Raw genomic sequence first — 27103 nt, forward strand, 5'->3', positions numbered from 1 at the left:
AGGTAAAGGGTAGTTACATAGGTAGGTTTGTTGCTGGATGTGCTTATTCCTTGTCCGGTCATCCCTTTATCATTTGGTTGCTTTATGCACAAGTTCCGTCATCTCGATTGCATCTAGCCGACCTGACATGGATTAGTTTCAAGGCCAACGTAACTTGAGAATAAATCGATTCTCTAATATATACTAAAACGAATGGAAAGGAAAGGTTTTTACATTCCTGCAATGCAACAATGCAATGTCAACATATCTCCGTAACTAAAATGTTGATCCATACAAGGAAATAAAGACGGAATCGTAGATGCAGAAGCAAGGTTAGGCAAGCAGGCCAGGTTAAGAGTTGAACGTACTTACATAAACTAAACTTAGAATACTAACAATATTACAGATTCCTTTTCATTATCTTTGTCTCTCATAAAATTGGCCGTAGGCCTTGTTCGTCGTATATATTTTCTTTGGAGAGAGGGAGGAACACAAGATCATTATCATCCTTCGTTGATCGTATGCTGCTTGCGGCTTTAGCATTAAACTGTATAATGCTACTGAATCGTATCGATATCAAGTCCCTTCAGCTTCACAACTGATTCGACATGCCCCTTCAGCGTATTCAGCTCCCTCAGCCTACAACATAAGTTATATGTATATATTAAGATCATAATCACAAAAAAGGATGTTTTCTTTTGTGCATATGCATGGAAATTAGTTCAACTCACCTTGCTACCTCAGCCCTACGCTTGGCCTGCTCTGCAATCTCCGAAAGTTCCCTGTAACTGCTCCTTTCATTGAATACGTTTGAGGTTTCAGGTGGTTGAAGACCGTGCAGAGTTCTCTGAGCAGTTGCCCATTGTGCTTCTCTTTCCTCTTTTCCGTAATCTTTCTTCGTAGTGAAGGCGGTCTTTAATAGGAACACAGAATAATAAGTGCAAACGAATCAGAAACATGTACAAATACTACATAGCAGAAATGGAGAGATCCATTGAAAGTCATGATGAATCCTACCTTGTTCTCCAGAAGATTGTCCCAAGCCTTTCCACTAAGAACGTAACGGATCGCGAATTTTATAAGATCAAGTGGAATATTAGTCACCACATTGTAAAACCAGATAACCCCAGCCCACCCCCAGCCCATTCCTTTTATCTTTGCGAAACCCCAATTTGCATAGACAGCTATCAGAGTAGCCACCTGCCAAATACAAGTGGCTAAGCTTCATTATGTGTTAACAGGAAGCTATGTATTTGTCAAAATTCACTGCAACAAAAACCATCTATATTGATTTAGCTGTACTAGGAACAGTGCATCTAGTTGCTTTACACAAAATGAAGTGAGGCCTGTTAAACTCTTACGAAGAGAACAAACGGACTTTCAAGCAGTTGATATCTCAAATGATGAGTTAAATTTTCTTACCAGCTGAGCAGCAAAGAATGCACTGACTAATAGAAGTCCAGGACGTTCAACAAAGGACCAGCTGCGAGACCGCGTGACAAAAATGAGGGCCTGACTCACAATACTAACTTGAAGGTATAAAGTTGCCATCATTTCTTCAGGACGATCCCTCAGTGACCTAACGTTAAACTTGTCCTGAAAAATAAGAAAGGAAACTTAGCAAAATCAAAAGGAAATCACATCAAAATAAGGCATAAATTAGATAGAAGCTGAACTTGTGGAGAAGAAATCGGTGTCTTTCATTGCCCAGAAGAATAACAGTCATTAGTGCTAAGTAACCTCCAAGCACAATGCCAGTAGAGAAAGTTTCCTTGAGTTTCCAGCTGTCTGGCTGTGGAGATGGCTTTACTCTGTCCTTGGAAATTGTCATGATTGTACCTATAGATATGTGTGATGATGAAATAACTCAGATGCATGACAATGGTAAGTTTCCTGGTGGATTTTACATAGACATATTGAAGTAACAATCTGGTAATGGCAATGATTAAAACCATGAAGGGTGCAAAGTCAAACTTCCATATCAAGGCTATAAACATGAAGCCAAACTGCCAAAATGAAGATGAATAAGCTAATCCATTTGTAAAACTATTTGCAATTATCATTGTTGAAGTCTCAGCAGGTCTGTATATACTTACCACAATACGAATGGTAATTAAACAGCATAGATCTATAGAAGTCGAAAGGAACAAGAGACGAAGTTAGAAACGCTTGCCCTGTGGAGTAAAGGATTGTACATTGAAAACAAAAGTAAGCTTGGATATGGCTTACAGTGTAGTTCTTCATCCTTTGAAAAATAGCCCTGCTGGTTAGCACTGCACTGATAATGACACTTAGCCCAGGTTCAGTAAGCACGATGTCTGAAGCACTTCGAGCGGCATCTGTGGCGTCAGCAACAGCAATTCCAATGTCTGCCTTCTTTAAAGCAGGAGCATCGTTGACTCCATCTCCTGTCATGCCATAAATATGCTTTCTCTCCTGTAGCCTTTTGACAATTTCATATTTGTGTTCTGTCATTGATGTGAAAACAAACTGTTATCGGGGAGAACTTAGCATGAGACCTTATGGCAAATAAAATAATGACACTATCAGAAACAACCTAAGAATATCAAATGTTCCTGTAAATCAACAAGTGATGTGCACGGTAACAAGCGCCAAGTGTAACACGACTCTTTAATGATCGACCAAGTTCTTACCAAAACATGCATTTTAATAATTTCCATTTTTCAGAATATCAAATATTTAGGTAGACATTTGACAATTAAACACACCAGGGAATACTCCTGCAAATCCATCAGCCTTCTCGATCAATTCATCTACAGGGAGAGAAGCAACGGAAGCATCCTTGTCTTGACCCAGAAAGGAAGATGAAGGTTACATGTTGGTTTCCATTCCAAGCCTCCTGCCGGTTTCTTTGGCAATGGAAAGCTGATCCCCTGGTATGATAGAAAAATAACATAAAATTTGCATCTTTAAACTGTAGACAATGTTCAATATTTAAATAACATTTAAACAACTCTTACCAGTAATCATCTTAACATTCACTCCAAGGTTTAGAGCTCTTCTGATGGTTTCAGCACTATCATGTCTCGGGGGATCAAATAGTGGCAACAAACCAATAAGCTGCCATGGTGCCCCAGGAGCGTCCTTTGTTTTTTCAGGTACTTGCTGTAGAAAGGAAACTAAACAATATGACTACACCAATTAACTTATCTAATCAACATGAATCATTCAAAAGTTTGTTTTTCTGACCTGTCTTGCAACAGCTAAAGATCGAAGTCCACGTTCAGCAAATTTATCAATAACCGAATGAACCTTTCTCCTGACATCTTCTTTGCAATTACAAAGATTTAAGATCTATTTTCAAAGACAATGAAAGCATATAAGTTAGAAGCTATCTACCTAAAACTTCAAAATTGATATTCCAAAATGGGAGAAAAGTATTATTACCTGCTTTGGAGCACCTTTGCTAGCACGATGCCAGTTTCCATCAGAATCAATGTAGGTTAGAGCAATTCTCTTGTCCACAGGGTTGAATGGTAAGAAATGAATGTCGCGGATACCAGCTCGTGCCTTGCCAATTAGTGTAAAAGATGATTCAAAGCTCTAGGACCTAATGGTAACAATAGAAGAAGAAAGACTTGGAAAAAAACAATACCTCCTTTGGATCAGCAAGCATTCCTACAATTGCGGCATCAATAACATCCTGATTTTCAGTCCTTGAAGCCCTTGCTGCATAGAGTAAAACATGCTCTTTTTCGACTCCCTTTGTAAACACTTCAATTAGGGTTCTATCAACTTTAAGTTTGTTTAGAGTCAGAGTCCCAGTCTTATCACTGCAGAGAACATCCATGCCTGCCATTTCCTCGATGGCGATCATTCTCTTTGTAAAAGCCCCTTGCTGAGAAAGCCTATGGGAACCAATAGCCATGGTGACAGACAACACAGTTGGCATAGCAATTGGGATTCCACCAATCAAGAGAACCAGCAAATTGTCAACTCCATCCCTGTTGGAAGAATTATTGAGTGCAGACTTAAGCATGGCGTGCATGGAGAAGATTCAAGAAGTTGTAATTAAGCTCATAGTTAGTAGCGTACACTGTGTTGCAGGAAATCAAATCTGTAGGCTGTTAGGGTGTTGTTATACGGTTATATTTTTTGTTAAGCAAATTACTTCTTAGCTCAGCAATCAAATGCTATATAAGTCATGTATACTTGCACTAAGAAATCAATGAAATGGCAGTAATCGTTTTCTGAGTAAATACTAAATTCTTAACATGATATCTTTCGCTAAAGGTTCTGGGGTTCCTATGCTTCTTGTTGCTTAATCACTTAATTACTGTTGAGCATTATGTTTACCAATAAAAAGGCTAATGTGGTGCTAGACGAGACGAATTACCTGCTGTGGAGGCAGCATGTTCTGCTTACGATGCGCAGTCATCATTTGGAGTGGCTCCTCAATGGCTTGATGCCTATTCCACCTGAGTTTATTGTCAAAGCTGAAGGTACGTCGGTTGTTAATGAGGCATTTGAAGATTACATGGCACAGGATAGTGCTCTCGCATCCTGGCTTTTATCAACGATTAGTGCTCCCCTCCTGCCACAATTCGTTGAAGCCGAGACTGCTGTAGCTGTATGGAGCACAGTTGTTCAATTCTTTGCTAACAAATTCACAACTACAGTGATGAACTTGCATTATAAGTTCCAATCACTGAGGAAGGGTGATGATTCTATGCGAGTGTACCTCACTCGAGTCAAAGAAGTTTGTGAATCATGTGGCAGCCCGGTTTCACAGGTGGAGCATGTGGTTAGTATTCTGAAAGGTTTGTCGAGAGAATACCAGTCCTTTATGGCTGTCATAACATCGAGTCCTGACACACTGTCACTCGATCATGTCTCTTCTATTCTAATTGATGAGGAGACACAATTAGCTGGTTTCGATTCGCAAGTTGAGAGTCTCCCTATGAGTGCTAATATCGCTCACGGACAAATCCATGGTGGATCTACTGGTTCTGACATCACTAATGAATTCAAATAGCAGCCCTCAACAATGCGTGATGGTCGAGCTGGTGGTAAGGGTCGTGCACGGCTGCAATGTCAGTTATGTGGTAAGGTTGGCCATACGGTTGATCGATGTTGGTACAGGTTTGATCGTGACTTTGCTGGAATTCTTGCCAATAATACTCGATCACAATACAAGGAAAATTTGAGCAGTGTTAATTATGTTAATCTTGATAGTGTTGCTTGTACGTGTTGTGCTAATAAATCTGAAGTTAGTTCAGAGGCTACACAGGGTGCTCGTGCTGCTTCTACAAGTGTGAAACCATCTCAAGCTCAGTGGATCGTGGACTCAGGGGTGACGCATCATGTCACACCTGAAGCTGCTCACATTACTCACCCTACTGATCTTGATGAACCAGGTAATCTCGATGATGGAAATGGTTCATCTCTTAATGTTCAATCAGTAGGACGATCTATTTTAAGGTATTCTTAACAAAATTTATTACTTATCGATCTTCTTCATGTCCCTAAAATCACTAAACACCTTCTCTCCGTGTCAAAGCTTGCTAGGGATAATCACATCTTCTTCGAATTCCATGCTGATACTTGTTGTGTTCGAAGTTACAGGCAATGTTTTTCTTCGAGGAAGGCAAAATGGGGGACTTTACACATTTACCTTGGATAGTCAGTTGAATGTTTGTAATAATGCTAAGGCTTATGCAGTTCATAACCATTGTAACTCATTTGAGCTTTGGCATAGAAGATTAGGTCATCCAGCATTTTCCACTTTGAAATTGGTTTGTAATTCCATTGAGATTGATATTCCAAGTAATACGAATCAGCTGTGTGTTGCTTGTTGTTTGGGTAAAAGCCATAAACTGCCCTTTGTTGACTCATCCACGGTGTATGATGAACCATTTCAACTCATTTTCACAGATCTTTGGGGTCCCTCGCCTGAGCCCTCAGCTGATTTTCAATATTACATCTCTTTTGTAGATGCGTGTACCAGACATACGTGGGTTTACTTGTTGAAGAATAAGTCATAAGCTATAACTGCCTTAAGTCTATTCAAGAGCATGGTTGAGACTCAATCCTCACTGTCAATCAAGGCTATACAAAGCGATTGGGGTGGTGAATATAGGAACTGGACAACTGAGTTAGCTCGTGCAGGAATTTTGCATAGAGTCACATGTCCTCACTCATCCGAGAAAAATGGAGTTGTTGAGCGTAAGCATAGACACCTCATTGAGTTGGCACTTCTGTTGCTAGCACAAGCTTATCTTCCAATTAAGTTTTGGTCCTATGTTGTTACCACTGCAGCATATCTGATAAATCGTCTACCAAGTAAAATGTTGAATAATGTTTCCCCGTTTAAGAAGCTATTTAACAAGAAACCCGATTACACAACCATGCGAGTCTTTGGTTGTAGATGTTTTCCATATCTGCGAGACTTTCAACCTCATAAATTGATGCCTCGATCTCAAGAGTGTACATTTCTTGGCTATAGCTCTCAGCATAGAGGTTTTCAATGCCTTGGAGCTAATGCTCGTATCTTTATTAGCAGACATGTTAAATTTGATGATTTCCCTTTGTAGATGCTAAACAGGATGATGTTCACCGCATGGTTTCATCTTCACGATCAACATCGCTAGAAGTTGTTCCTCGAAGACATAGGCCATGTCCTACTGTCGTGGCTCCAATTCTGGAACATCCTAGTACATCAACATCTCAGACAAGCTCATCTGAGAATGAAGTGGCTCATGGTAATGAGTTCAGTAATGAAATTGAATCGTCATATCACTCGACTCAAAATTTACATCCGAGTAGTTCTCCTATGATCAGTGCTGAAGAAGTTAATGAGTCATCCCAACCTCCAGTAGAAGTTGTTGATGTTCTGATCAGGTTCCACTACTCAACACTCACCCTATGGTTATTCGAAGTAAACATGGGATTTTCAAACCTAAGGTATTACTTGCTATAGAAGATAGTGACATTCCTACTGATATTAGTCAGGCTATGAAGTTGAGTCAATGGACTTCTGCAGTTCATGATGAACTTGCTGCTTTACAACGAAATGGAACATGGACGTTGGTTCCATTGCCAACTGGATGAACAGCAGTTGGATGCAAGTGGCTGTTCAAACTGAAAAAAAATCCTGATGGTTCAATTCAACGTTACAAGGCAAGGTTAGTGGCAAAGGGATTTCTACAAGTTCCAGACAGGACTTCAAGGAAACCTTCAGTCCCGTGGTTAAGTTCCCAACTCTAAATGTTATCCTCTCCATAGTTGTATCAAACAAATGGCCACTTCGACATGTGGATGTAAATAACGCTTTTCTCCATGGTGACCTGTCTGAGGAAGTCTTTATGCAACAGTCGCCTGGATTTGAGCAGTTAGCTAAGGATGGGACTAGGCTTGTCTGTAAGCTGCATAAGGCTTTGTATGGGTTGCGTCAAGCTCCTAGAAACTGGAACAACAAACTAAAAGATAGCCTGATACAGCTGGGGTTTCATGTGTCAAGAGCAGATGCATCTCTGTTCGTTTCACTTACTGAAGGGGAAATAACCTATATACTTGTTTATGTCAATGATATTGTGATCACTGGTCAGTCGGTTACTGCAATTGAACGAGTGGTTCAGTCACTCAAAATCAATTTCTCGTTAAAGGACCTTGGTGAGTTGAATTATTTCTTGGGGATTGAAGTCCAACGCAGTCCACAGGGTCTTATGTTGTCTCAAAAGAGGTTTATTTCAGAATTACTAAAGAAGTCGAACATGATGAAGGCAACTTCTACCAGTAATCCAATGGTGGTTTCAAATAAACTTCAAAAGGATGCTAGAAAATTTATTGAAGATGCTCGAGCATTTCAAAGTATGGTTGGTGCACTGCTTTATGCATGTCACACAAGACCTGACATAGTGTATAGCGTGAGCAAGGTTGCTCAATTTATGCACGAACCACGCGAGACTCATATGCAGGCTGCCAAGCGTATTCTAAGATACTTAGCTGGAACAGTTGAGTATGGTTTGTTCTTCAAGCCCTCAAGGAAAGCGCTAAGAATCGTTGCTTTTGCGGATGCAGATTGGGGTGGTTGTGTCGATGATCGCATATCGATTTCAGGACATTGTGTTCTACTTGGTGGTAACCTGGTGTCCTCGAGTACAAAGAAACATAAGGTTGTCTCCAGGTCGACCATGGAAGCCAAATATCGCAGCCTTGCAGATGCTGTTGCAGAGGTTACCTGGATAGATGCATTTTTGAATGATATTGGAGTAACTCAGCAGGAAAAACCAATCATTTGGTGTGATAACACGAGTGCCATATCGTTAAGTGCGAATCTGGTTCATCATGCACAATCTAAACATGTTGATTTAGATGTGCACTTTGTTAGGAAAAAATTGTTGGAAATCAATTATGTGTTAGACATATGTCCCTGCTGAACATCAGCTAGCAGATGGATTTACAAAGCCCTTGTCAAAGATAGCCTTTGCAATTTTTCGAGAACAGGTGAATGTGTGTCTTAAAAAAGAAGGAGGAGAGGAAAAGCAGGAGGAATGTTGGAAGAATGATCGAGTGCATACTTAAGCATAGCATGCATGGAGAAGATTCAAGAAGTTGTAATTAAGCTCATAGTTAGTAGCGTACACTGTGTTGCAGGAAATCAAATCTGTAGGCTGTTAGGGTGCTGTTATACGGTTATATTTTTTGTTAAGCAGATTACTTCTTAGCTCAGCAATCAAGTGCTAAGTCATGTATACTTGCGCTGAGAAATAAATGAAATGGCAGTAATCGTTTTCTGAGTATATACTAAATTCTTAACAATCCCTATACTTGCGGTGCTGTATTGGGTACATGACTATTATCTCAATGATTATTCCAACAGAAATTGAGCAAATGCAAAAATTACCAATGGCAGTAAGCACTTGCTGGAAATGCCCAACTTGATTGGTGCTGTCCACTGGGTGGGCAGCTTTACCAAAGAAGGTGTGAACACCAGTTGCAATAACAACGACTTCTATTTCACCCTGTTTACAGGTTTATCCAGAGAACACTTCATCTGATGGATTCTTCGTGACAGGAAGAGACTCCCCAGTGAGAGCAGACTGAACAATCTTCAAAGGATCACCCTCGAGAAGGCGAGCATCAGCTGGAACTTTCTCCAAGTTTTATAGTGATAATATCCCCAGGAACCACCAGAATTGCTGCTTCTTGCTCACTCCATCGACCATCTCTAAGAACCTACATTATGGTACAAGAACAAGCTGAAATCAGGATCAAAATAAGACAGATAATTCTCAACAAACCATTGATTGTCTATATCTTGATTTCCACCTTAGTTTTGGGAGCAAGATTAGCCATGAGAGCAGCTGCAGCGTTGCCAGCATTATTTTCTTCTATAAAACTGATGGTGGAGTTGATCACCAACAAGACAATGATACCGACGAAGTCCTGCCAGTCCGGAGGTCTTCCATCACCATTTGCCAAGGCAATAGCCATTATAGCAGCAGCTTCCACGACCCAGGACAAAGGGTTCCACATAAAACCCAAGAACTTGAGAAATTTGCTCTGCTGTTGGCACCATATTACATATCAGATTATACAACTGAATACAAGATGGAAATTTAGAAACATGTACGTGTAGGGATTATGGTAATGTATAGACCTTTTTCTCTTCTAGTTTGTTTGGACCAAAAACTTGAAGGCGTTTGGTGCCTTCGTCGGTAGTCAAGCCTGCTCTTGTACATTTCAGTTGCTCGAAAACTTCCTCGATAGGAATCCGTTCCTACAATAATTTATCACTTATTTAACCAACTTAATTATTAATTCATCAATCAAAAGTGCACCTAAGGAGAATGATTGCTCCCAAAGCTAAAGAAAAATGGAAATTACAACCTAAATTCTATAACTTCGAAGGTAAAAAATTCCATAACCTAAAGCAAATCTGTGGAATTTATTTTTTAGTATGGTAAGATTATTATAAATAGAAAGGTCGAGTTTTCCACTATCATTTTTAATGTATAGGTGAAAAAAATCATAATTATTATATATAAAAGTAAATATTCCTTTAAAACCTTTAAATGATTGGTAGCTTTTTCATGAGTGGGAATGTTTGTATGAACCTGATGGCTATTTTAATAGATAATAATCTTTTAAGACTTAGTTTTTATAAATAATTTTTTAAAAAAGATATTATATTAAAAAATAAAATTACTATTATAACAATATATATTTTTTAAATATATTTTTAGTTTTTTTTCATTTGTTACGTCACCAATAAAAATGTTATGAACAGCAAAACTAAAGGGGTACAATTTGTTTTTCAAATTAGGAGCAAATAATAAATAAATTTTGAATTATTTAAATAAGGTTAAAAGTTTAAAATCTGATATTAATAAATATAATAAATTGAGTGAGAGAATCAATCTCATATGAGCCTCTATGACAGTAGAGTCAAGTTTTAAAAATTACACTTATTTTTTTAAAAAAAAATATCCATGATTTTTCTATGAAAAATAGTAAAAATAAAATTAACAACACTTTAAAATAAAATTGATACCCCTCACCTTCATTGTTTGCCTCTACACACTTAAAAGATATTTTTATAGTTTTTTTATATATAATTATCATAATTTATTTATTTTTACTCCTCCACTATAAAAATTATCCACAATAAGACATATAAACTACTTCTTTTACATGATCATCTCATGCAGTAATTATCAACACAAAGAAGTAAAATTGATATAACAAATTTCTATTTAAAAAATTATAATCATAGCATCCTCTTAAAAAGTCCCATAAGGAAACTTCTGTTTACTTTTCAATGGTAAATTTAACGTTTGAAAAACAAACGCAAGATTTATGGCGAAAAATAGTGACTCCTATACTCATCCCAAGCTGTTTGCTCAATCCAAACCTCTTAATTATTTGAAAAGAAATGAAATAATACATAGAGTGAAAAGGATGTGATCAAAGCACATGGTAGGTGGATAGGAGAAAATCGGTAGTCGATCTTACAAGAAACAGATATCCTATTAATTAAAGAAAATAAAATGTAGATACAGTTATTAAGCTCAAGTAAACGATTATCGTCGCTTAATTTGTTTGGAATGAACGAAAATGCTTGGTGAAATTAGGAAACATAGCTGCTTCACCATCAACCTTGAATCATACGGAAAAATAAATCATATCTAAGAAATGATTTCCCTCTTAGTTTGGTTTAAATTCATCCCCAAAAAAATATTTCTAAAGCCTCCACAGGTTTAGTGAAACAGGGAATTAGAAGTTAAGATACACACTCGTTTCATAAAATTCCAGAACAGGGACGTTACAAAAATATATGATCCCTACGTAATCGCGCCTTTTTGTGATTTGAAAAGCAAAACAACAATCCAATAATAATTGCATGTTTCAAATTAATACGATTGATGTAAAGCGATGAAAGAACAAAAACATACCAGATCGACTGACTCCTTTTTTATCTCTTCTAGGCTTATGCCGCCCGCCATATTCCAACCTTAGTCGTGTGGTGATTAGCCGGAAAAGGAACTTGCAGCTACTAGAACATGTATACAGCAAAATCAAATATAAAAAAGGAACCACGAGAAACGCTTAAATACTCATCTACTCGGAGCACGGAAAAGAAGCGGGCTGATTCTCAATGCTAAGAAGCCACTAACAGAGGAAAAGTTGGAAGAAAATGACGGTAGTATAAGAAACGGAGGCGTTTCCCTGTTTTTTTTTTTCTTCTGGTTATGGGTTTGGTATCTTTAACGTAAACGAATGGAGTCTCTGTTCCAGCGTTTAGGTGTTTATATATACGTGAAATGGCGGAGGAAGGAGCCCCTAAGCACTGCCCTCCATTTGTAGTACCAAAAAGTGCAGCCACCATGGGACCCGGTTAACATGTTCCGTCTTGATAATTTTCATCTACCATGCAACTTAAATGGTGTCTAAAAAAATAAAAAATTGCAGGGTACTATGCGTTATTTAAGAGACTAAAAAATATCAAATATATATTATCTTGCAGGCATAATATTAAAATTGATCTTAAGATTTATCAAAATAGTTATTTTGGTTTATATTATTATTTTTAACCATTTTGACCTCAATATTTTATTTTCGGACAAAAAGTTCACTCTATAGATAAAAATCATTAGTTAACATATGATCATCACTCCAAAATATGGGTTTTTTTCACGAAAAATTATTAGATGGATTCGACTCACCATGTCATCTGTGATCCCAACCAATAACATTTGTTCATCTCATTTTTTCCAAGGTGAATCTTCACATCTTTCCTACATGTAAATAAGGAGTGTGTAGTTATTTAGAAGTTACTTTAAAATCGATGGATCTGACTTAGTGAGACCATAGATGACGTGGTGAATCAGATCCATAAAATAATTTTCCTTTTTCATCCTAAATTAAAAATTAAAGGTCAAAATACCCCAGAAAAAAGAATAAATATAGAAATGATAATATTATCAAATATTAGGTACTTTGTTCTAAAAAGAAACGTCTAGACCAAAATATTTTCAAAAACATATCAATAAAAATGAGTGTTTTAATAAACGTTGAAGACTAAATTTTACATTATGCATATTTTATACTGATCATAAACTATTAATATTATAATTCAATTCAATTAATAAATGATTTTATATCGGTGAGGAAATGTAATTATGGATATACGATTCAAAGGACAAAAAGGTGTAATCATACTATGTGGAAAACGGAATCAGTGTGGGAATAGGGAAAGCCTTTTCCAAAAGGTATTGTATTAGTTAAGTTGTTAAATAGTGAATTATTATTTATTATTTATTTAAGTGATATTTTTATATTCAATAATCATAAACATTTGTGATTATGTTTTGCAGTTGATTCGAGCTGAATCTTGTATAGAAGAATAAATTTTCTTAATGACATCTTTATTTTTTAAAATTTTGATTTTAAAATAGTAAACTTGTTATAATTCGATCCATTAAACTATAAACAGCTTTGTAAAAGGTGTCATTGCGAGGATAATGATGGTATAGTTTAAGCATGGAGATAGGAAATATTTGTTTCTTCATCAAATATTTCTATCAATCGTTTAGTAGTGATTGATTCTCATTTATTTTTTTCTATAATAAAATAAAAATATTTAATTTATACCGAAAACTTTAAAATTTTATTATAAAGAATAAAGTTTTAAATTAATTAATTTTATTAATAATATTAAGATTAAAAACCTATAATCTTATTTAAAATTCTTTCAATTTCATTGTTTTAACCAAATTTGTTTTTGTAGTAGTAACGTAACAAGGAATATGTCAAACTGATTTTTTTTAAAAAGTCGCCAATTTAATCAAAAATAAAAAAAATTAAATTATAATAAAAATTTATAATCATCAATTAAACACATAATAATAATATTTTTATGATCATTTTGAAATAAAACTAAAAACTGAATTTTTATTAACCTAATAGGAGATGCACATGCATGTACGTGGAAACGATGGGGATGGAATTTGAGATTAGGGGGCAGACGATATATATATTCAGGTAATGTGATGTTCAATCCAATGATTGTTTAGTATAAAGTTGATTAATAGATTAAATATTAAAAATTATATAAAATAATTATCTAATATTTAATTAATCAATAAATTAGATATTTATAATTATATAAAAATGAAATAACTGATGGGCACGTATTCTTCCACTCTAAAGCTTTAATGGTCGATGCAGAACGCATTGTCATTTTAACGCCAGGAATGGTCCAGAATTTTGTTCCACGGGGTCCACCAGCTTGGTTAAGTATTCTATGGAAAACCCTTCGACCCATTTGAGCCACTGAATGAAAGAAATTGATCATAGAAAGAAACCAACAATTTTTTGTGGAGATAGAGAATATATATACGGCTGAGGTGGCAACATTCGGCCTCCAAATATATTATCACCACTGCTTTTTAGAGGCTTGTTCCACAAGGATAAGTTGCAAAACAGAATTATCCATGCCTTGTTGACTCAATTCGAAAATAATGGAGTTCGTAACTCTGAATGTCATAATTTCTTTTAAAGAAAAAGTATACCAATAGAAAACAGAGACGAGCTTTGATTTTTGTTTAAAAAAAAAGGTTTGACATTTGATGTGCTTAAATTATTTTTTAAATTAATTTTTTGTTTAAAGAATTTTTAAAAAAAAAGTGTCTAACATTCTCTCTATTACTATTTTAGGTGTCTGGCCGTTAAATCAGACTATTATCTGACACATGTCAAGCTTATAAAATTTTAAATTTTTTATTTTTTAAAAAATATTATTATATAAAAGAACAATAATTTTGTTTAAAAAACAACCATTTTTTTTGGAGGGGAAACCCCTAGGTTTCCGATGGAACATTACGACGTTCTCCACAGCGTTCGACGATGAATCATGAGATGTGATCAACAATATTTTGACCAGTGCAAGAAAACGTTTCAGATGTCATCGGCGGTGACGGTCATAGGTTGACGATGACTGAGATCAAAGACAGGATGAATGAATAGTCACTCACGATTTCTGGCAAACGACGACCAATGAGGGTGAATTAATGATTAGAGTTTAGTCGTGAGACGATGACAATGCTAGCAGTGGCGACAGTGCACATCACAAACGATAAAAAAATATTGATCGACGATGATATCAGCTTGGTTCGATGAAGTTAAATGGGTAAAACTAAATAGTTTTTTCATCATTTTGTTTTACCAGTGGGTTTAACCGTTTTACTTTACCAGTCAGTCGACATCTTGGGGTTTCGACCGGTCAACTTTGTTGAAATTTGAACTGGTAGGGGTGACGTTGATGGTGATCAGCAACAAGAAAAATTAAGGGTTTTTGGATTTGGGTAGTTGGGGTTAGATACTTTGAACTCTTTTAGGGTTAATTATCCTATTCATACATGAATTATACTCGATTCTCAGTTTCATATATAAAATTTAAAAATTCTCGATTAACTACAGAATGTTTTCTATCATTAATAGATATATCCATTTCCGTCACGAAAGATAATACAGAACCCTCTTAACTATAACAAAATGACACGTGACACTTAAAAAAACATATTTTTTATTTTTTTAGATAAATTACATCATTCATCGTTCAATTATCTTTTCACTCTTATTTTCGTCACTAAAATTTAATTTTTTTTAATTTAATTATTAAACTATAGAATCACTACAACCAACAGCGCCGCCACTAAAGCTGGAAGTGTCGCTGAAGCCAGAGTGGAAGGGGGTACATTGACCGCCTTCTCCAACAAGCTGAACAGCCCCAACTTCTCAACTTTAGAAAAAACGCCAAGTTTCTCTATCGACAAAAGGGTGAGTCCAAGCTCATCCGCCTTGGATAACAACCCCGCCTTGGATAACAGCCCCGAGAAACTGTCTGCTATCGTCGAGTTATCCATTGTGTTACCTTACCCCTGACCCTTCATCGACCACCTCGACCCCTTCCTCGTGGCGGCTTTTGTGGAGTCTCAGGAGCTAAACAACATGAATTTATATTTTCACTAATACTATGTCTTTATTCTCTTCTTAGTTGTTCAGTAAACAAAATTGCTTACCTCCATCCTCTTCATTTTCACTTAATGGCTTCACTTGATCAGCCTGAAGAGGATCTTGATATCTGCATTTAAGAGTAACCTGATAAGACCATATTCTATAAACATAAAAACAAGTGGAAGAAGACACTAAGTATCATTCGAACGTAAACAAAACATAGTTTCTGATTCATTTACCTAGTGGAGGGCATATCCAGTTCCTTCTTCGATAATGTAACGGTGATCATCGACACATGACGGGTAATCTCCAGACTGTAACAATGAGACACAAAGCAAAACATCGTGATTCCGGATATAAAGATATGATTTCATACTCTTATACGACACTCACACTCGCATTCCATACTCCAATAACATAAGTTATGAAACCTAAATAGACAATAAAAGAATGCAGTGTGTGGTTTTCATACGGGAGTAAGCCTTCTTCTAGAGGTTCCCACGTATCTGTTATATCTGTAATTCGATCGAAGTGATTTGATGAAGATCAACAATTCTCCTCTACGAAAAAAACAACGCAAGTTTTTTTTAAAGTTGAAATGTATGCAAAATGTGTTTCAAGTTTGAGAATATCACCTTTATTAGCTCTGCAATAATCACAGTCTTGTTAATGGCCCTTCCCATTGCTTTAAGGACTATTTCATTCGATCCTTTCTCCTACACAAAAACAAGAATTTTCATCAATGAAAAGTAGAATATGAAAATGAAGAAAATTACAAGAGATAGAGAGAGAGTTGGGTACTAAGAGTAGTGGTCGAGGTGGTCTGAATAAATATAATGTGAGTCCGATAGAGTAGTGGCTCTTAATCTCAGTGATCCACGGGCTGGTTCGCCGGGTATAACCGGGAGGATAGATTCGGCCATTGGGAAATTGTCTGCTCTCATCGAGTTATCCATTGTTCCAAGTCGGATCTATGGGTCGTTGCTGGTGTCGATCTCGCAATTGAAGGACCTTCGTTTTCTTGCTATAAGCAGGAATTTCATATCCGGGAATATTCCGCTACAACTGAGGCGGCTTAAAACTCTTGATCTCAGCTACAATCAGCTCGCTGGAGGATCCCTCGTTCCATCGGAACATTGCCGGAGCTCACAAACACTATTCTTTGCCACAACCATCTCTCCAGTTTAGTCCCACCGCTTCGTTCCCAAGTCCTAACCTGGTTTCCGACTCGCTAGCTCCGAACTCTCTCCCCGCTTCCCTTCAGTCCCTCTCACTGTCTTGGAATCAGCTGACCAACAATTATAGTTTAATAATTCAATTAAAAAAATTAAACTTTAGTGATTAAAATAAGAGTGAGAAGATAGTTGAGTGATTAATAGTATAATTTATCTAAAAAAATTAAAAAAAATATTTTTTAATGTGCCACATATCATGATTATAGGATTTCACTGTGATAGAAGTGTGTGAATTTGATAACGACAGAAAATATTATGTAGTTAATCGAGAAATTTTAAACTTTATGTATGAAATTGATAATCATGTATAGTTCATATATGAATGGGTTAATTAACCCAATTTTTTAAAATAATAATATTTTTATTTAAAAAATAAAACATAAAATTTTATAAGTTTGACACGTGTTAGATAACAGTCAAAGTTAACGACTGTTACAATCCGTATATTTTTTAAAATCCCAAGCATATATTTTTAACAAAAAATTATTTAGGCACAAAAATTAATTTGATGTATAATGTAAACACTTAAAAGTACACTATGTGTTAGTTTAAAAGAATACAAAATATTTTTTTTGTTATGAGAAAAATTTATAAAATTTTAAAGTTAAAATTATAAAATATTAGAAAAAAATATTTAATTATATAAAAAATTTGTTTTTTAAAAAGGCAAATTGTTGCATGCCTAGGTTTCACTTTCCGCAACAATTGTTATTGGGCGGTTAATGAACAAGAAATGGGCAGCTAATACAGTAGTACTTGGAGGTGATTGATAGAAACTAGATGTATGTAAAAATACCTGATCCGTCGATAACGATCTAAAAATCGGGTATTTTTTTTAAAAAGAATTATACGGTCGGGTTGGATATCCGACCCGATACTTTTTAGGTCGGGCATAAGTCACAAAAATTGATTTTTTCGGATACCCAGTTACCGAGTGCTTGGTTAAGTTTTTATTTTTTTAATTATATATATATATATATATATATATATTTATAAAATACTTATAGTGTTACAACTTTTCACATTGAAAATGATTAAAACATATCATTTAATTCAAATATTATATAATAACATTATCAATTTATCATATAATATTTATAATATGAACGTGTAACATATAGACAAAAAGACAAGTTAAATCAATTCATAGTAGTTAAATTAACAAAGCTGACATGTTCATAATTTAATAAATATATCAACAATTACTACACATATTATACACTTTATCTCATACATGTAACTATACTAAACATGTTTTATTATCATATTTATATTATCAGTATTTATTCTAAGTGTTCTTACTAGATTAGTTTAAATTTAAAAATTTTACATTTGAAATATTTTTATCATAGTATCAATTTTGTATTTCGAACTTTTAAATTTTGTGTTGGATGTTGGACTGTGTAATTCGAAGTTTCGAATATTTTAATTTGTGTGTTTTTTTAATTTAATAATTTGAAGAAAAAATACGGGTATCGGGTACCCGACATACGGGTATCCATAAAATCTGGATACCCGATTATCGGGTACCCGAAACATCCGAGTCGGGACACAGGCTGAGAAATCATCGACCCGAATGCTCAGAGTACCTGGTAATCAGGTACCGGAAAATCCAGGTACCCGGATTTGCACACCCCTTAAGGTGCGTTTGGTTCACGGAATGTAAATTACCAGTGGGAATGTAAGATTACTAGGGAATAGGATTACTGAGAGTGTTGTATTTTGTGTTTGGTTGGTTTAACAGGAATATAAGATTACCGTGTTTTGTTAAAGGAATAAAAGATTATTAAATGTATATTTGACCAAATTGTCCTTATTATATTTGTTTTTTAAAAAGTTGAAAAATATTATATATTTTCTTTAAAAAATTTAAATCCATAAAATTTATATATTTTTTACAAAATTAAAAATATAAAAAGGTTTAATGAAATGATAAAATTTTATTTTAACCCTGAACTTCATATAAAATTTTAATTATAGATTTTTTTTTGTAAATCTAAAATAGTTTAAGAATAAATTTAATTTAACCTTCGTAGAATTTTTATTATTCAATGACAGAAGAAATATATTTTGGAAAAAAAATTAAGGGCATTTTAGTCTAAAATATCGGTAATCCAATAATACCTAAGGAAAGAGAGGTAATGACATTCATGATAATATACCCAAAAAATCTACTATTAATATCTTATATTACCGAAAATAAATTATCGACTAACCAAACAGAAGAATGTGATTAATTCTCATAAAAATCACACATTTCCCATCCAAACGCATGTAACAAATTTGGTGAGTCTTATCACTTCCTGTGCCCAATGCCACTAACAAAAAGAGCTCCACTGTTAAAATGATCGTTCCATTCAATAAGGACACCACACGTATTTGAAAGGATGGACCTCTAATCCAAGGACGTTGCTACGAGATTCGTTGGGTCCCCTATCACTTTCCATTTTCTTAAACTTGAATATATTATTTACATGAAACATGTTAAAATATTATTATAATTCTAAATAGTCATAATTTTTTATCCAGATCATTTATATAAACAATAATACCATTCATATTCTAAACTCCAACTTATTGAATTAAATTATTTAAATTTGATCTTTTAAGTAATTTTGAATGATGTTACATTCTTATTTATCTTATGAACTATTTGGATTCTTAATATATATCCTCAATTTGTTCAAAATAGACAAGTCTATGACTTGAAATTATAAAATATTTTTTTATTTTGATTTAATCCAATATGTAAAGATGATGTTAAGATTAATTATTAAGATGGTTAAATTATTTTCATCTAAAAATTATAACAACTTTAGGGTTTTCTACCCTAGACGCTCTCTCCCTTCACCCTTTTTCTTTTTCTTTATAGTTTGTGTCATTTTTTATAGATCATATCAATTTATTTTCTTTGATTTTGTTTAGCCAGCAACTGTACCGGTTTTGATGCTGGTTGCTAACCGCCAGTTTCTTTTTTCTTTGTTTCTTTTCTAGTTTTTAATAAGAATAATTCAGTCTTTTGACACATTTACCTGTCTTTGTGGTAGTTTTTTCTCTATCTTTTGGTAGTTTTCGATTGTTTGGTCGTTATTTTCTTTTATCTTTTATCTCATAGTTGAATTTGACATCGACAAACTGATCAAGATGACACTTATTTATAATGTTGATTTTCACTGCTTTAAACTCATATTGATTTGGATGCACGTTTTACGTTTGATGATAGTTTTCTCACGTTGCTCAACTCTGATTTGCAATTTGTCGATGATATTTTGGTATCTTCAACCTTTTGTGGTTCATTTTCCAATGCAATCAGATTTGTTCATATCTTTATTTTGTACAAGCTTTTTGTTAGGTTATTTAACATTTTCCTTCTTTGGTCCTGTGTAATCTAGTGGCTAGTTTTTGGGTCAATGATTATAAATGTTCTAATTATATTTTAGTTTAAGTTTACTGTTCATTGTAATTATAGATTTTTTTTTTTAATAAACTAACGAATTTTTATTAAAAAGATCTTTTTAAAATAACTAAATTTAAAGATTAGAAAAGACAATATTTAATTAATATTATATTAAAACCAACTATTAATAGAACACTGAGACGGCCTAATGATTGGACTACAAAACTAAACTATGTCTCCATGACATACATTATATACATGTGATAACGATCGACAACGGCTTTCAATGAATTGAGCAGCAAACGCAAAGCGCACGAGCATGGCGATGGACCTTTTTTCTTTTCTTTTTTCTCTCATGGGAAGTCGATCGAACCGCAGTGATCACAGGTGGGAGCACCATCACATGTTGGCATAGTTTAAAAAAATTAATATGAGATAAATATAATGTATATTTGTTTAAAGATAATTTTTAATTATTTGACATTTAACGTTCACACCTCCAACATCTCTAGTGCTCAAACCAGAAATCTTAAGAAATAATAAAAATTATTTTACAATTGAGATCATTTAATTTGTGTAACTCCCCTTGTAAAAGAAGAGGACCATTTTCTATGTGAAATGCAAACCCCCTTTTTCATTGGATTCTATATTCTAATAAATGGTGAAGACCTGAGAGTTGAGTGCGGGTAATTTTAAAAGAGGAAGAGGACATGAAATCTATGGTTGGCTGGCTGGCTTAATGTTATGTGTGGCTTGTATATTTACAAGCTACAAGTTAGATAAAGTTCAAATGATAGTCAAAATTGGCATGAATTTAAGTTCAACTTTACAACCATCAAATAATTCAAGTTTGAATTTGCTACAACAAGTTGATACAAGTTGGCAAGTTCAAATTGTGTACATGGGAAAATTATTATTTGGTCCCTGAACTATTAGGTTATTTGCTAGATTGGTCCTTGAAGCTCAACTATAAATAGGCCTAAGCACTTTCACTTGAAAGCATCCTAACAAGTTGTCTCTCCTATTTGTTTTCTTCATTAATATTTTGGGAATTCTATGGAATTTCATTTGTTGTAATATTTTGTTCGATAGTAAAGTTATCATCTATTGGTGGTTCCTAAGGAGTAGACGATAATTTCATTGAACCTCATAAATTTGGTGTGTTATCTCCATTATTCTTCTTTATTGAGTTTTTTCATTGTGTTTTAATTTTCAATAGTTTGACGAGTTTATCCACTGTGCAATTTATGTAGTTTTAATTTTGACATTTCAAATCAATTTTGAAACTACGTTCGTGTGGGAAATAACTCGGTTTTCCTAACAATCGGTATCAGAGCTTTGGTTAAGGTTATCCTGGTGGTCTCGTTGCTAAAAAGATACAGTTTGTGTTATTAAATATTGTTCGTTAGAATTAAAATGCCAAATACGGATCAGTTGAGACATCAAGCTCTTCATCTGGACCGATGAGGAGGGTGATGTCAAATGCAAACTTCTCACTGGATTTGTTCGATAGATTCAGTCATTTTGGCATGTGGCAAGGCGATGTGTTAGGCGCTTTATTCCAACATGGTCCAGACATCGCCATTGAGGAAGAAAAGCTCGTAAATATGGAGGAGAAAGAATGAGAATCAATCAATCGTTTGGCGTGCAACACGATTCGATCTTGTCTTTCCAAGGAGCAGAAGTATGGCTACAAGAACGAGACTTTTGTAAGTAAGTTGTGGAAAGCATTGGAGGATAATTTCCTAGAGAAAAGTTCTCAGAATCATCTCCACATGAAGAAAAGATTGTTCATATTTGATTATCAACCAGGCACCAATATGAATGAACACATCACTGCGTTCAATGAGCTAGTGGCAGACTTATTGGGCATGGATGAAACCTTCAAAGATAAAGATTTGACTTTGATGTTGTATTCATCTCTTCCAAATGAATTTGAGCACCTTGAGACAATGTTACTTCATGATAAGTATAATGTTACCTTTAAAGATGTAACTGCTACTTTGTATAGTTATGAGCTCATGAAGAAAACCAAGAATAGAGTAATACGAAGCAGTGGAGGCCATGGCAGCAAGAGATCGCTCGAAAAGTCAAAAGCCAAAGAGGAGGGGGAGATCAAAGTCGAAGTCTAGACTGGGAAAAGATGAATGTGCCTTTTGTCATGAGAAAGACCATTGAATAAAGATTGTCTGAAGCTGAAGAAAAAAGGAAAAGTTGCTTCATATGCATGTGTTGCAGAGCATGATGCCAATGACTCTGACAAATCATTGGTTTCTTCATCAACAACATTCCATTCAGATGAATGTATATTAGATTCGGGTGACACCTATCATAAGTCCCATAATCGGGAGTGGTTCTCCAATTTAGTAGAACTAAATACATGAGTTGTTTATATGGGCAATGCCAATGCATGTAAAACTGTTGGGATAGATTTAATTCAATTGAAGAATTAAGATGGATCAACCAGAGTTCTGACTGATGTCCGGTACGTGCCCAATTTGAAGAAAAATCTCATCTCTGTAGGAGCCTTAGAATCCAAAGGCTTAGTAGTCATTATGAGAGATAGAGTTTTAAAAGTCACATCTGGCGCACTTGTTATGATGAAGGGCATCAGGAAAAATAATTTATATTACTACTAAGGTAGTACAATTATTAGAGGAGTTGCACCAGCTTATGGAGGCAATGTTTTGGACACAACCCAGTTGTGACATATGCGGTTGGGACATGCTGGAGAGAAATCCTTGCAAATTTTGGCAAAGAAAAGATTGTTGAAAGTTGCAAAGGCTTGAAAATTAAACTTTTGCGAGCATTATGTTCTGGGAAAGCATAAGAGAGTGAAGTTTGACACCACTATACATAATACAAAAGGTATTGCGAATTTTATTCTCTCAGATGTGTGGGGTCCTTCCAAGACACCGTCTTTGGGAGTAAAAGATTATTTTGTAACTTTTGTAAATGAATTTTCCCGAAGAGTTTGGGTGTATCCGACGAAGTCTAAAGATGAAGTGCTACGTATTTTCCTTAAATAGAAAAATATGATCAAAAACTAGACTGGTATAAAGATCAAACGTCTTAGGACGAACAATGGAGGGGAATATAAAGGTGACCCATTCTTTGGCGTTTTCCATGAGTATGATATTGTTCGACACTTAATTGTTAAAAATACACCACAATAGAATGAGGTGACAGAGCGTATGAATCGAACACTATTAGAGAAAGCTCTATGCATGTTGTCTAATGTTGGGTTAGGTAAGACATTTTGGGCTGAGGCTGTGACATACGTTGGTCATCTCATCAATCGTCTGCCGTCATCAACGATAGGAGAAAAAAACACCATTGGAGGTATGGTATGGAAAATCTTCTATTGATTATGATTCCTTACATGTATTTGGATCCACTACTTATTATCATGTGAAAGAATACAAGCTTGATCCAAGAGTAAAGAAGACTCTCTTTATGGGAATCACCCATGGAGTGAAGAGATTCCGTCTTTAGTGTTTAGACACCAAGAAGATAATTTACAGCAGAAATGTTACATTTGATGAATATTCCCTATTAAAGAAGATAACAAATGAAGCTCCGCAGCAGATGAAGCATACTCCAAAACAGGTGGAGTTTCAGCAGACGATGATCCCATAAGTTGATGCAGATGATTCTTCAACTCCAGTAGAAGAATCAGAAGATGAAGATGATTAAACCCAAGAACCATTGGAGACATCAGAACCACTTGCAGTTACAAGGCCGATGAGAGAAATTCGTAGACCTGCTCGATTTGCTAATATGGTGGTCTATGCTCTTCTAGTTGTTGATGATGATATCCCTATCACTTACTAAGAAACAATACAAAGCTTGGAAAGTGATAAGTGGAAAAGTGCCATGGATGAAGAAATGCAATCTCTCCGAAATAACAACACATGGAAACTGGAAAAATTACCGAAAGGTAAAAGAACAATCGGATGCAAGTGGGTATTTACAAAGAAAGATAGATCTCATAGCAAGAAACATGTTCGCTACAAGCCAAGGTTGGTAGCTAAATGCTATGCTCAAAAAGAGGGAATCGACTACAACGAAGTATTTTCCCCTGTTGTGAAGAATTCCTCCATTATAATATTGTTGGCCTTGGTAGCACAGTTGAATTTAGAGCTAGCTCAACTTGATGTAAAGACGGTTTTATTACACGGTGATTTAAAAGAGAAGATCTATATGACTCAGCCAGAAGGATATAAAATATGGTGATTGTGAGAAATGAGTTTATAAGCTGAACAAATCGCTATATAGATTGAAGTAATCTTCGAGGCAGTGGTACAAACGATTTGATAGCTTTTTGATGAGGCATAAATACACCAGTGTGATGGTGTGTATGTGTCTTGACATTTCACATACAATTTGAGTTGTGAGCAGGTATATGCATGATCCTGGAAAATGACATTGGCAAGCTGTGAAATGGATTCCATGATATCTCTAACAAATTGTGGATGTTGGTTTAGTTTTTGAATATGATGAAGTACTTAGTCAGTTTATGGTTGGATATGTTGATTCCGACTATGCTGGTGATTTGGATAAACGTCAATCAACTACTGTTATTTGTTTTCTCTTGCTAAATCCCCATTAAGTTGGAAGTCTACTTTGCAATCTACAGTGTTTTTATCTACTACAGAGCCATAATACATGGCAGTTTCAGAGGTTGTGAAGGAAGCAATTTGGATTAACGGGTTGATGAATGACTTGGGAGTTGTTCAGAGTCACATTAGTCTCTATTATGACAGTCAGAGTGTTATTCACTTAGCTAAAAATCAAGTATACCATTCAAGGACTAAGCATATCGACGTGAGGTATCACTTTGTCCGTGAGATCTTTGAAGAATGAAAGATTCTACTTCAGAAGATTGTGAGAGCAGAAAATCCTGCAGATATGATGACTAAGGTGGTAACAATAATCAAGTTCAATCATTATTTGAACTTGATTAACATGTTGAAAGTTTGAGCAACTTCAGGTGTATGACGCTTATGAGCGCAATTAGAGTCACTACATAAAGATAGTTTCATCATATTTGGGGAGTTGAAGAATTTGAGTAGGCTTGGAAATACCAAGACACGGTGGAGATTTGTTATGTGCGGCTTGTATATTTACAAGCTACAATTTGGATAAAGTCCAAATGGTAGTCAAAATTTGCATGAATTTATGTTCAACTTTACAACCATCAAATAATTCAAGTTTAAATTTGCTACCACAAGTTGACAAGTTGCAAGTTGCCAAATTGTGTGCATGGGAAAATTATCATTTGGTCCATGAGCTATTAGGTTATTTGTAAGATTGGACATTGAATCTCAACTATAAATAGGCCTAAGCACTTTCACTTGAAAGAATCCTAACAAGTTGTCTCTCCTACTTGTTTTCTTCATTCCCTCACTTTGTAATATTTTGGGAATTTTATGGAATTCTATTTATTGTAATATTTTGCTCGATAGTGAAGTTATCATCCGTTGATGGTGCCTGAGGAGTAGACGATATTTTCGTTGAACCTCATAAATTTGGCGTGTTCTCTCCATTATTTTTCTTTATTGGATTTTTCCATTGTGTTTCAATATTCAATAGTTTGACGGGTTTGTCCTCTATACAATTTAGGTAGTTTTAATTTTGACATTTCAGATCAATTTTGAAACTATGTTCGTCTGGGAAATAACTCGGTTTCCCCAACACTTAACACACTCCACTAGAACTGAATTGAAGATTAACACACACACAAAGTAAGCTACCTCATATTTTTGCCACTTTTTATATTTAGTGGAACCTGTCGTCCAATCAATATTCACTCTTGATTTCTTTCGATAAATTATTTTAAATCTTACAATCAATCATTATAAACTTGATCATTTCAAAATCCAACTGTTTTCGATTCTATGTAATCATTCCATGTCAATAATTTAATTGGCCATGTATTTTAGTGATAGATACAAACAAATATTATTGTGAATATTGAAGGATAATCACGATCAATATTAATATGAAAGTGTATATAATAATAATGATTTATTGACAAATTATTATTAACATGATTTAACTGTGATTTATCTTTAATGATTGTGAATGTTTGTTAACATCCCTCTCGAAAGTCAAAAGTTAATGATCAACAATCAATCCAAAATTGATATTATCGTTGAGAATGAAAAGAATATAAAAAAAGTAAAAGAAGGGTGACGCAAGAAAAAGAAAAAAAAAGAGAGAAAGAACTTCTATGTTTTTATATTTAATTTTTAAAAGTTATATTTACATAAAAATATTAATTTTAAAATTTTACAGATCAATAATGTTTTGACTGAAATGGTAAGTTGGAGAGACTTTGAATATTTATATTTGAGTTTCTATCAAATATAAAATATATATTAAATTTATTCAATTTTAATAAGAAACACAGACTTTATGAACGCGAGAGTACTTTAATATTTCTCAGAAACAATGTATATCCAGTAAAAAAAGGAGCTTGTGCTTTTATACACAGGATAAAAGCCTAAACTGACTCAACTAACATCAGGTACAACTATGTAGCTGACCTGGCAAGCACCTAGACTTTTGGAACATGCTTGATATTCTCTCTACTTCTTCCACTCTTGATTTCTTCCAATGAAACAACTGCAAACTTCTGTCGAAACATGCAAAAATAGTCCTTGGTTAACGCCTTTGTTAACCTATCTGCTGTTTGATGAGCAGATGGAACATAGTACACCTTTAGCTTGTTTGCAGCTACCTTCTCCCGACTGAAATGGACATCCAACTCTACGTGTTTAGTTTTCGAGTGGTACACTGGGTTCGCACTCATTACAATGACACTAGAATTATCACTCCAAATGACTAGAATATCATGTAGTTCAACTTATAAATCACTCGGTAGTGTTTTTACCCAGGTTATATCTGCAGCAACATCAGCTAAGCTCTTGTACGCCTCTGTTGTGGACCTTGACACAACTTTTTGCTTCTTCGAGTTCCACATCACCAGACTGCCCCCCAAGTATAC

General features: G+C 34.8%; 1 pseudogene; it reads right to left on the reverse strand.

The window, feature by feature from the left end:
• Window positions 1-223: 223 nt before the first annotated feature.
• Window positions 224-11706, reverse strand: LOC120181850 (annotated as a pseudogene).
• Window positions 11707-27103: the final 15397 nt, after the last annotated feature.

The sequence above is a fragment of the Hibiscus syriacus genome, unplaced genomic scaffold (assembly GCF_006381635.1).
Source record: "Hibiscus syriacus cultivar Baekdansim isolate YM2019G1 unplaced genomic scaffold, ASM638163v2 tig00112540_pilon, whole genome shotgun sequence".
NCBI classification, from domain to species: Eukaryota; Viridiplantae; Streptophyta; class Magnoliopsida; order Malvales; family Malvaceae; genus Hibiscus; species Hibiscus syriacus.